This window comes from Oxyura jamaicensis, chromosome 14, assembly GCF_011077185.1.
Source record: "Oxyura jamaicensis isolate SHBP4307 breed ruddy duck chromosome 14, BPBGC_Ojam_1.0, whole genome shotgun sequence".
In the NCBI taxonomy this organism is placed as follows: Eukaryota; Metazoa; Chordata; class Aves; order Anseriformes; family Anatidae; genus Oxyura; species Oxyura jamaicensis.
Window position 1 is genome coordinate 17,450,561 of NC_048906.1, and position 10,988 is coordinate 17,461,548.

The 10,988-nt window shown below is 35.9% G+C and overlaps 1 long non-coding RNA gene across 1 annotated transcript; it reads right to left on the reverse strand.

Annotated features, from left to right (window-relative positions):
• Positions 1-78: 78 nt before the first annotated feature.
• Positions 79-5,515, reverse strand: LOC118174360. The gene is made up of 2 exons (XR_004754628.1): positions 867-5,515; positions 79-731 (listed from the first exon to the last, which is right to left on the reverse strand). It is a non-coding gene; the product is annotated as an uncharacterized LOC118174360 (long non-coding RNA).
• Positions 5,516-10,988: the final 5,473 nt, after the last annotated feature.

Consider the following 10,988-nt stretch of genomic DNA (forward strand, 5'->3'; position numbering starts at 1 on the left):
CCTTCCTTCCTTCCTTCCTTCCTTCCTTCCTTCCTTCCTTCCTTCCTCCCTTCCTCCCTCCCTCCCTCCCTCCTTTTCCCCTAACATCTAGAATTGGAAGTTAGAATAAAATTATTAAAGTCTTACAAGATGGAGAAGAGCTCCCAGCACGCTGAAAGGCAGGACTATAAATTAGAATATTCTTTACAAATTCAATAAGTAATCTGAAAAAGATAAGATACAATTTAGGATGGAAGACACAAACCTAAATGTTGAAGTATAAATAATCAACCACTCAGATACAAGCATGCAGAATTATGGAAAAAAGACAAGGGTTATACAGATAATGATCCAAATGTTGTAAGAGTCTGGAGATGGACTATGTCATGCTTTATGAAAAAAGCCAAATGGGAGCTTTCCCATAGCTTTCCCATTCTTTTCAGCCTTTCAAAACTGCTAATATCGTTTGAAATTGGAACCACCACACCAGTTGTCATTAAAAAAAAAAAATGTGGCTAGGTTTCATTACACCTTAAAATCAAGTCTGCTGGGAAGCAAATTTTTGAAAACTTACATTCTTTTACAGAATGTTGTTTCCACCTCTTACTATGGAGTATTTGAGTGCTGAATTTAGGTCATGGCTAAGCACACAGCAACTGTGCTGCTCAAACAAGGTTGGAGAGTCCCTGTTTTCCCCTCCTGCTGTTCATTCCCACCCTTGTGCACCCTTTTGCTGTATTGTGCTGGCATAGCTGCCTGTGGGCCAGCATGGTGATGAGTCAGGGAACTCAGCCACCTGTAAAGGAGCACAGCAAAACCCAGCCACACAAAAATTAAGGCCCAAGAACAGAAGGTAGGGAAGACTGTTTGGAAATCTTGGGGAACACCTAAGGCACCCCACCATCAAAGAGATTTATAGAAGCATTATCTCAGGGAGCCATGTGTTCACAAAGTGCAGTTTCATAACATTTACTCCTTGGGCCATTCATCTTGGGAGTTGTCCCAATAAGGCTTTGTACTAACAAAGGTCAGAATGGGTTATAACAGTTGGTTAGGTAATGAGACATAACACTATGGATAATTTATTTGCTACTTAGCAAGTGGAGCTGCTCAGTAGTAAAAATCTGAAGAGTTGCATTTGGAATCACGACTGACAGCTTGAGAAATAACAGGTGAGCAGGAATGAATCAGCACCAACAGCTAACTGTTCATTCTCTGCTAAACAAACTGTCAAGAAAGCAAAGCTTGGCTCAGAAGTACAAGAATTAATCAGCTGGTGTCAGGAAGAGAAGCAATGATCGTTAATTTGCCACCTGGGCATATTCACATCCATTGGTATCAGTCACTCGCTCATCAGCAACAGAGAACAGGACAACATCAAGCCAGGAAAACAAGAGTGGCCTGGCTGAGCTTCTGAATTTGTTTTGGAGGTATATTAGTAGCAGAGTTTCTGTCTGGTGAATGACTGATCTGATACTTGTCAACTAAACAAGCCAAAACAGAAGGAAACCAAAGCAACTCACCACCTCCAGATGAAGTGGAGTGTGGGTGTCAGGTATGGGCAGATATTTACTCCAGAGTGACTCTGTCAGCAGTAAACCCACACATTTTGACAGCTGCTGCTGCTCTACATGGGAAGGGATCAAAGAGGAAGATGTTGAAAACAGCACAAGTAAAGTCTCCTGGAGTCTTCAACTCCAAAGACTTGTTAATGTGCATAGACTAAAAAAATCTCTATGCAAGGTTGAATAATACTTCCTCATTCTTTTGCTAACACGTGCAGCTTAATTTAGTGATTCACAGACCACATACTTTAGGTACTGGCATGTAAATTTGGGGTGTAGTCATCTTGAGATGTCATATTATCATCAGAAAGTTATGTTCAGAGTAAATAACTTTTCAGAGTTCAGCCTTCCCAAAGGCTGAGTTGCTCTCTGGAAGTAGCTGTTTTCCTAGCTTGGAGCCACTCGGTGGCTGGAGGTCATGCTCTCTGCCACAGATGCTGTTGACATTTACAGAATACTTCAGGCACAAAAAGGTTTCTCAGCTTAGCCCCAGATACATGCAACAGCATTATTTCCACTCAAGTTCCTCTCTGTCCCCAAGGTACAGCCAAGAAGAAGGGTGAAGGGATTGAATGCAAAATGCATTATGAGCTGACTATTCTCAGCTACCAAACTTCTGGCTAACACAAGAATGAAAACCTGCATTTGGTTAGGTCGCTAGCACAGAGCCCCTTAGTCAGTGAGATCTCTTTGGGCTTTGACTGGGAGTGTGGTGCTAAACAGACTGTGTTTTCCTTAATGGGCCTGAAGTGAGGATTGCTTATAAACAGCAAGAACACAAGTTTGTTTGTACCAGCTACTGCATGTGAGAAAGGCTGACTTGATCTCACAGGGGTTATCTCTTTTTTTTTTTTTTTTTTTTTTTTTGTCTACCAAACCTGCACACGCTCTCCCCAGCTGGCCTCCTCAGTGCCTCCTTGCTAATGGTCAGTCATCAGTCCCTGGGGTGATAATCAGTAATGATTAACACTACTCTTCCTCTGAAGCTATCTTTATTTTCTATATATCTCTCTCTCATAATGTCAGACATTATGTGTCCATGTCTAAAATTAATTTATTATTACACTCTTAATTACATTGTGTGCTTTTTGAATAGGTAAATAACTTCAGTTTTCCTGAGGAGTAAAACTGGAAATAGTGGAGTTTGAGAGCCAGTAATATCATACTCTAGGATCTGTTTCCTGCCCCTCCAACCAGCTTCTTTGAAGAAATATTCCAAGTGGATAATTTTACCAAATTACAGCAAAACAGTTAGAGAATGACCTTAGTTTCAAGCAGGCATTTTACTGCTGTTTTTTAGACCTCTTTGTACCAAATAGAATATTCTTCTAAATTATAGGTAATACAATTAATATTGAAGAAATTAATGACTAAACCAAAAAATGATTAATATTTTAGCATTTAGATAGAGAAAAAAAAAAAAAAAAAACCTGCCTCAACCACAAAAATTGCAATTGCACTAAAAATGCTGTTTGTTAGGGAAAGTTTTACTCCTGTAAACCTTGCATCTTTAGTAAGAAAGTTCACTACTATGGCTTAAACTCTATAGAAATACAGTTTAAACAGCATAGCATAGACAGGCATTGTAAAATGTCTGGTGACGGAAACCACATTTTGAAATGGAAAATGAAGAGCTCAGACTTTTTAAATGCACCATTTAATTTTTATGAAACTTTTTGGATATTACTGATGTGTATGGAAGTCATGTGCATTAACTTTGGAAAAAATTTCCATGTAAACAATATGTAGATGAAATCCCATTTGCAGTCAAAATGTGGAAGTCTAGAATCATTAATAAACGGAGCACTCATCATACCATTGCATATACAGATTAATAAAAGGCACCTGTTTTTTTGTTGTTGTTGTTGTTGTTTGTTTGTTTTAAGTGTTTGCACTTGGCTAAAAGCAAAGCAAAATGCAATACAAGCGTGCTAATGACATCTCAATAACGTGCTAAGATAAATTTTCTTGGTGTTTGGCTCAATATAATGCTACAAAACCCATGCTACATGATGCAGCAGTGAAGAAAAAAAATATAATTTTTAGTTTGTATTCCTTCATTCTCTGGATACTTGTTTGTGCTGCAGCTGGACAGTGGAGGCAACCAGCTGGCTGGGGCTCCCAGTGCTGACAAGCCCATGCTATTACAGAGCTTGCTACAGAAGAGTGAGGGCAGTTGAAGTTGGTGTAGATTTAATTTGGTGAGCTCTGAGCGTAAGGATGAGTTGAATGGAGTTCAGAGAGACTGTAAGACTTGACAGTGATGTTTCTACTTTGATTGGTTTGATAGGAAGGTATTTAGGATGCATGCAGAAGGGAGCTATTGAGAGTAAAAGGGAAGCTTAGGTGTCCTCCATGGGGATTCCAAATTCCCTCTGCCAAAAATTGGAAACTGTCTTGGAAACAAGTGCTCTCTTGCACTTTTATTAGGTGATCCAGACTTTTCATGATATCCTAAGCACTATTAGGCCTCATGTCTGAAGGGGCCACTGTCTGCCTAGCACAGCCAGCCACATCACAAACAATGAGTTAAGGAAGTAAAGCCAGTGCTTCATTAACCTATGAAATGCAAAAAGTTTGGGGAATGGAGAAAAGCAATCCTAAGTAAAGTAAAGCTTTACAAGAAAATGCCAAAGTGGAAGTGAATGAATGAAATAGTCAGCTCATACTAAATCTTGGTGACTGAGGGTTGAACAAGATAAAATGTGGGAGGAGAAATACAGAGCTGATGTTTTATTGGTGTACAGCTAATGCAAATATCTTGACTAGCATGGGTAATTGTAATGACAAATTAAAAATCCTTGCAAGAAAATATTACAAAACACTAGAATTAAGGATTCATTTTAAATTTTGTTAAAGAAAACAACCAGAGTCAGCAAGAGTGCAGTCTGATAATATAGTATAAGGCATTAAAAAACAACCATTAAGACTTTTTGCCCTCCACATCAGTCATTTCAGGGATGCAAATTGCAAATTATAGCCCTGTGCTTCCCACCAACGGTCTGTAGGCAACAAGAATTCTCTTTCCAATTGTGTGGGTTTTGCTTGTTGTTTTTCTTTAAAGGATGCATGCACATGATTAAACCAAGATTGCCCTTCTATCTACTTTTTTGAGCAAAACCATCTCTTTATTGGTGTATTATAAGAATAAAGCTCCCTCCCCTTTCACAGAAAATGGCACAAATCAGAAAGAGTTGTTTCAGAATATACTCAGTTCACTGATCCTACAGGATCAGTGAACATAGCAATGTTTTCTTGGCAAAAGGTAGAAAAGCTGGCAGTTAGTTGGTTTCTCTGGAGCAGTTTCTTGGCATTACACTTCTGCATTAGAAACCAGGATTTCATTTCTGATTTTGTTTTTCTGTTCCCCTGGTTCATTTCCTCTATCATTTTTTTTCCTAATGGTACATAAAAATAACATGCTGCATTATTTGTTATGAAGAAGGAATTAACTCAGTTGCTTTTTGAACTTCTAAGGTGGTGGATTTGCTAAGAATTCTGTGTATAGGTATATATTATCCAATAATAAATAAGGTAGGTGAATGAACAGCTCAGAAGGAGAGGAAACAATTTAAACAGGTAAGTGTTAAGTGTTAAAATTCCAAAATCACCACTGATGAACTTATATATTATAATGTATTATAGGCATAAGAAAAAAATGAGTTAACTATACAACGTAAAGCTACAAGGATATCAGGCAAGACAAAACCCTTAGGGCAAAGAGACAGAACACCTGCTACTGCTACTTGAGACTGATCCTGGTGTTTCTTTGCTGTTGCCTTTGCCCACTCGATAAAGTTTTTTTTTCTGTCGATCACTGCATATGCTAAGCTGAATTTATTATTGGCAAACAGATGTGTTAAGAGCATTATTTTTCAGAGGAGGATTATTCCCCTTTCCTTGTTCCTCTAAGAGATTAAACAAAATGACCAAACAACAGAAATAACTGCTGAATGAAAAGATCATGTCATGATATGTATCTTCACTTAATGCAAGAGTGTAAGTTTCCAAATTTTATGATTCAGATTTCCAGTCTTTTTTAATATAATGAAGAATGAATTGATAATCTGCATTGGATTCATGATGGAGCTATCTGAGCAAGAATGAGTCATAAAGAACAAAATGAGTAATAAAAATGGATAGAACTTTTATGAAAATAATTTGTATACCTGACTAGCACTCATAATTGTTTCACTTTTGCTATATTCTTATCTTTGTTTTTAGTGCTATATGAAAAGCCCTTTATCAATAACTTGCTTTTCATAAATAAAAAGTATTTTTACTCAGGTACACTATTATTTTTATGTTCATATAGCCATATGGAAGCCATAATAGTTTCCTCCTGTCATCTTTTCCCCTTGCTTATGCCATTGTGCAAGAGTAACTGGATATAGCTCCCATTACAAATTCACATCAGGTGCATTACTGTGTCTGGAAACATCTTCTCATTCTACAGTTCTAGCATAGGATTGGAAGGAGTGTGCAAATGAGACAAGTCTTTCTAAGCCTTTTCCCTTAAGATGTAATTTTGCTTCAGTGCTGAAGTAAAAGATTGAAAATCCCATTTCAAGCCCTGCAAATCAGAACCTAGGGCCACCTTAATGGGTTAAGATATTATGCTGTGTCTTGTGAATGCAAAATTATAGATTTTATTATTATTATTATTTTAATATGAATTGTAAAACAGGCTTTCTCCACACCTGTACACTTATTTAAAAATAGGGCAAAGTATATTGAGAGTTAATTGAACAAAAAGATTTAACAGCTAGGTAGAATAGCTTCTGGAAAACTTTAAATTCTAAATAGTCATCACAGCAATAGCCTAAATTTTTTGTTTAAATTTTTGCATGACATTATAAGGTTTTTTAAGACTTTATGATATTTTTCACCAAAAGTGTTGCTTTGCTATGTCTAGCTCTTATTCAAATGCCTTAAACTTTTCTGGAATGAATCAAATAATATTTGACTAAGCTGAGTAAGCCTACTCCTGTATGAAGTCTTTCTCTTTTTTTTTTTTTTTTTAAAAAAAAGAAATGGATGACACAGATCTCCACCCATCCATACCAGATCTGCACAACTTTTTTAAATCGAGAGGGTTTTCAATTGAAAATATTTCATTTCACATTTTGAATTTTTTTCCACCCACACCCATGTTGCATAGTGGTATTCAAATGACACTGCCTCCTACAAAATTCAGTGAGAGGCCTTCCGCAGGATATATTGCTTCTGTGAAGAATGCATTCTTTGGGAAAAGTACTACTGCAATCTAACATCTTTTTAAAACAGCAAAAAAATCAGGAAAACTGAGCTAGTACTGATTTTAAGGCAAATATTAAATTGCTTTCTGGTTTTCTTTAATGTTCTTAACTGCTTGGAATGCAAATGTTTTCAGTAGTTAGCTATTGCTACAAATGTTAGAAATAAGTTGTTATGTTCACTAGTCTAAATACAGTGGTGTTCACTCACTGAAAACAGAGGTTTCTATTACATCCAGTCTGTGAAAGATGAAAAAAAAAAAAAAAAACACGTAAATATCTCAATATAGTATCTAAATTTGATTTCAAAGGATTTTTGTGCTTCTCAGAAGCATGTTACTTCACTGTTTTTAGGTCTTTGTTGAGAACTCATTCTTCAGAGCACTCAGGGAAGCATTTTGTATTTAATCTGGACACTTTCAGTAATATTCTCAAATTTGCCAGCTTTGGAAATAATATTAAAATTCTCTTGGATATGCTCTGTTTTTTTTTTTTTTTTTTTTTTTTTTTTTCCCTTCTTCTCTTCCTCCTGGCTACATTCTTATACTTTGATTTGCAGAACCATAAATACAAGAGTAACCACTAATCATTTTAATTCACTTCTGATGATAAATGTGAGAGTAACTACATGTCATTTTGACTCAGTTCTGATTCCTTTTCAGGGCTTTCTGCTTTTATTTTCAGGCTTAATCACTGCTATTATACAAATATTTGCTGTCTTCAGAAAAGTTTCCAAAGGATTTTGACTATGATTTGGGTGCATCCATATTTATTTAGATATGCTGATCCTGGTAAAAGTTACAAAAATGTAATTTGTAGCTAGACTGAATAGGTTCACATTTGTTCTACTTTTACTAGATTTAACATCTAAATTTGGTGCATGAATATGAAACCTTTCCTTAATAGCCCAGGATCTTCATGTTTCCAGATGTAAGTGCTTATTAGAGTCCAGTCTCATCTCAGCAATTTTTTGTATCCTTAATCTAGAGTGAATATTCTGTTTCCACCTTCACATCTTAAGAATTTTATTTTATTTTTATTTTTTCCTTTTAGGTCTTCAGTTTATTTATTTCTTCACAGAACACTTAATTACATGGCATTTGCTATGACGTCTCAATGGTGTATGATCTGCAGGGACTGTAAATCCTTTGCAGATTAGAGGCTTACTACTCAGTCTGGCTACGTCAAATTTTTCTCATATTAAATGTGAGAAAAAAGCTTTTCCTTAACTGGAGTTATGTGGGCATTTATAGCTTTTTTTGAGCCATCCAATGTAGAAAGTAACTGATTTTGTTTCCAGTATTTCACATGGATATTTTTCAGTCTGATTTATCTTTTTCATCATCTTTTTCATATTTTTTTCCAGTAAATGAGCTGTATTATTGCCATTTACAGTATCATCCCACATAAGAGTGAGAAAGAGAGAAAAGAAAGGAAAAGAATAAACATAATTCTTAATTCTTAATCAGCTACTGCTTTTGATACTTTAAACATGGTGATAATTAATGTGGAAAGCTCTGGAAGCCTTAGTAAGCTAGCTTGATCATCTGAAGAATGCCAGTACTTATTAGGGAAAGTTCATGATTCATACTCAAGGATTAAGCCAAGAGAATCTTGTGACCTAAGCAGCCTGGACCTCCAGTGGTAAAAATGGGATTTTCTTATCTTCACAAAAGTAATAATTGAGACAGAGAGCAGGGATGGAAGCAGACGGTATACATTTGATTTAAGAGCCAGCAATATTCAGACAATGTAAGGGGAATTGCTGTTTTGGCAAATCGTGAGTGTCATGATAGAAATGTAAACTGCAATATAGGTGGTATTCCACAGAGATGAATCAGAGCATGTCTGAGAAACAGCAAAAAGGAGAACTGTAACATGAAATGATAGGTCTTTCATCTTCAGTGTCTGAGCTATCCTGAAGAGATTTCCAGTCAGTCACCTGATATTCAGGAAATTGCGTTTTGCCAGGTATTAATCACTTAAAAATGAACACATGGACAGGTATTACAGTATGTTAGGTACTCACTGCAAGACTGAGTGCAAGATTTGGAGTGATGACATGAAATCTAATCCATTTCTAATAATAACCATTGACTTGACAGAGTCAGTCAGCTTCAGTATTTCAGTTTCTCCATTTCCACAACTTGGATAATAATTTAGCTTTTCATTTATTTGTTTAGGATGTTACAAAAAAAGACCTTTTAAATATGAACAATGAGCGTTGCGAACTAACTCCCTGACCAACAAAGTCACATTAACATATCCTTCTGCAGAGCTCACTGATATAAACAACCCTGCTTATATTTAGATATACATTCAGGTGCCTTGCCACCTCTATCCTTCTCTCTTTATTCTTTTTTTTAGGATACTTTCTTGTATTTAACAGATTAATAAGAAAAATGAACAAAAACTCTACCTACCATCATTTTGATGGGAACCTACAAGCACAAGAAAAGTAAAGCATTATGGGTTCGATGCGACTCCAGTCTTATATTGCCTTCATTGACTTTGAAGAAAGATGAGTGTTAGAAAGCAAAAATGTAATTGTTATATAAATCTGATGATCCTGTTGGTTTCTTTAAAAACCTCAGTGCAATTCCTTAGCATTCACAGTGAAAAAATACCTGGCATGTACTGAGAGAAAATTCAGTGGCAAATTTAGTGGGAACTGCACAGGTGGGTAACAGCCAACTCCTTTCTGGGCAGTTTTTTGTACTGGCTTATTTATTGCACAAATCAGTTATGAGGGGATGGTGCTGTAAGGGACAGTAGTCATTTTAATAACATGCTTACAGTGGTTTGATTAGAATTCTGTTGAGGAAATGGTGCATTTAAAGCTTCTTGAGAGAAGCTGATCTGTAGGGAAAAATTACCATCATTACACTTCTGTGCTCAGTTGCAACATTTCAAATTCATGTTTATTCATACCCGCCTTGGCAATGCTGTTGAGTTGCAGTGGGAATAAAACAAATTATACAATGAAGATGTATAAACTGCTGCAGTGCAAAAAGCAAATTCCATTACTGCTGCTAGAAACTGCTTGAATAACAGAGTAATTTATAATCTTTTGTAAAACATATTGGTGCATTTAAATTTTAATTCTCTTTTGCGATATTTGGAGAAAAAGTAGACAAATTGCATTAAGAAAGTCAATTTCTATACAAAAATACTTCAAACAGTTTCAGAATTGCAGTCCAAATCTTTCAGCATTTTTCATAAATCTCATCAGTGCATCAACCCTTGGCAAGAAGTGGAAGCAGACCTTCAGAGACATGTACTTGCCTCTCCTCTTGCCCCCTTAGTGAAAGAAGGATGGAAAAATGCTTTGTCAGGACAGCAATAGCTTTCTGCAATACAAATCTGAAGTTATATGATTACTGTTTTAAGTGGAAACAGCATATAGCAACCCTTGCCCAGCAGTGCTGTTCTTTAGTTGGTTTTACAAATATATTGCCATCCTTATAAGCAGGCAGGGATTCTCATTTCTTGTCATTATAACCACACACACACATACACACACACACAGACAAGTGTGAGTGTGTAGAATAACAACAGATTTCTTGCACTTCTGTGTTAGCAATGAACACTTTTATTCATTATGCATTATTTTTATATTTTCGAATGGAAGACTTCTAAAAGCAGAAAGGACAATTAGATCCCAAACTACTACTGGATGTCATGATGATATCATGAATGACTAACCTGCCTAGCTCCCATTTGTATCTTGGACATATCCAGAGTTTTGTTATCAGGTTTGCCAAATATTAACTACTACGTTTTACAAATGGGATATTGTAAAAATGAGAACCCAGACCTGTCAAATGTTTTTAGCTAAATGCTGCCTGGAATCTAATAATTTAAATAACAAGTTTAACATGAATGTTCCTGTCATTAAACTTGCCCTTCTTTCTATGCAGTGATCACTTAATGTATAAATTGAAACTTGCTAGATCTTTGAATCTTGTTTTTTAATGTACATTAAATGTGCATTTTTAAAGTTTCAAATTAAAAAAATTAATGTATGTTCTCCAACTGAACTTGTAATTATGACTACCCTGATTCTCATTCTCAATTAACATTTATCATTGACAGCTTCCCATCTATAGCTGCCTAATGTTGTTGCTTTTGGTCCACATTTTGTTAGTTGCTATTGCGATATATAGGAAAAGGCACTTAAAATGTTACA